Source organism: Bos indicus x Bos taurus, chromosome 10, assembly GCF_003369695.1.
Source record: "Bos indicus x Bos taurus breed Angus x Brahman F1 hybrid chromosome 10, Bos_hybrid_MaternalHap_v2.0, whole genome shotgun sequence".
NCBI lineage: Eukaryota > Metazoa > Chordata > Mammalia > Artiodactyla > Bovidae > Bos > Bos indicus x Bos taurus.
In genome coordinates this window covers 10,577,943-10,579,858 of record NC_040085.1, presented here as the reverse complement: position 1 = coordinate 10,579,858, position 1,916 = coordinate 10,577,943, and positions in this window count along the sequence as shown.

The window sequence follows — 1,916 nt, the reverse complement described above, 5'->3', positions numbered from 1 at the left end:
TAGTTTGCTTTCTGTGTCTGTGAATCTACTTCTGTTTTGTAAATAAGTTCATTTGTATCCCTTTTTTTAAGATTCCACATGTAAGAGATATCACATGATATTTGTCTTTCTCTGGCTTACTTCACTTGGTATGCTAATCTCTAGGTTCATTCATACTGCTGCAGATAGCATTATTTCATTCTTTTTTATGATGGAGTAATATTCTGTTGTATATGTCTACAACCTCTTCTTTATCCGTTCATCCTCCAGTGGACGTCTAGGTTGCTCCCATGTCTTGGCTACTGTAAACAGCATTGCAATGAACACTGAGGTGCGTGTATCTTTTTGAACTGTGTTTTTCTCTGGATATACGCCCAAGAGTGGGATATATGTACCAAGAGTGGGATTGCTGGATCATGTGATAGCTCTGTTTTTAGCTTTTTAAGAAACCTTCATTCTGTTCCCTATAATGGGGGTACCAACTTAACATTGCCACCAACAGTATCAGAGGGTTCCCTTTTCTCGAGACCCTTTCCAGCATTTAGTATCTGTAGACTTTTGGATGATGCCATTCTGACCAGCGTGAGGTGATACTTCATTGTAGTATTGATTTGCATTTCTTTAGCAGTTAGCGATGCTGAATGTCTTTCCACGTGCCTTTTGGCTATCTGTATGTCTTCTTTGTAGAAATGTCTTTTTAGGACTTCTGCCTTCTTTCTTCTTCTTTCTATTTTTTGCAACTGTCTCTAAGAGATTTTCATTTGTGTCTGTCTATGTTTGGGACTCACTGACCTAATCAACCCCCTCATTTCACAAAAGAGGAAATAAGTGACTGAGGTCATACATTGGATATAAAACCAATATCAGAACCAGGTCAGCCTTGAGGGTTAAACAACCTTAATTCAACCTTCACATTTAATTAATTTTCCTTCATTTAAAAAAAATCGCAATACGAATTGTGATGAAATTAAGCCCTATAGAAGTATGCTGTGAAAGTGAAAATAAAAGCTCCCACCTCCCCAACACACTCAGTTCTATCCCTGCTCCAGTGTTCCCTGTTATCCTCGTGTACTTGAACATGCTCACTTGCTTTTTCCTTTCCTTTTAAACAAGGAGAGACCACACTATATATCAGAGTGAGCCGTATGAATTTGCTGATGTGTGACTGTTTTATAAAAGTACAAAACAGCAATTTCATATGGTTCAATTTAAGATCCTGTTCTAAGTTTGTTGCTGAGTCCTTTCAAACCTCTGCAGAGTGTTGTATATGAAGGCGGTTCCCTGGTGTATATAGTCTTTACAGATGGCTGGTTGGTAACTTTCACCCTTCACCCTCACAAGCCCTAGAGAGCTGCTGTGATGCAGGATCCTCCCCCTGGGGATCTCTGCCAGCCTTGTGGAGCTCACCCTTCCAGGTGGAGCCCAGATCCTATGACTCCGTGAGCCCTCCCGATTCTGCCACCTTTGCCAACGTCCTTGTTCCTATGAAGCCTCTCACCCCACCCCCAACTCTCTGCCATTGAACTAGAGAGTTTGAAATGTTGTCAGTGCTGTTCCCTCTTCCTCCAGCCTCTAATATTTAGCATACATCTCTTACCCCACCCCCACCTCATAAACCCTCATGGGCTCCCCACAATGTCTAGGACAGAGCTCTTCCAGGGTGGTCCCAGCTCTCCATCAAAGGGCTCTGCCTTCTTTGTAGTTGCTCTCTGCTGAAGAGGAGACACAAGAGACACAGGTTTGATCCCTGGGTCAGGAAGATCCCCTGGAGAAGGAAGTGGTAACCCACTCCAGTATTCTTGCCTGGAGAATTCCATGGACAGAGGAGCCTGGTGGGCTGCAGTCTATGGGGTCACAAAGAGTCGGGACATGACTGAGCACACAGCACAGCCTGGAATGCTGGCCCAATCCAGCACAGACAGGTACATAGTAGGAGC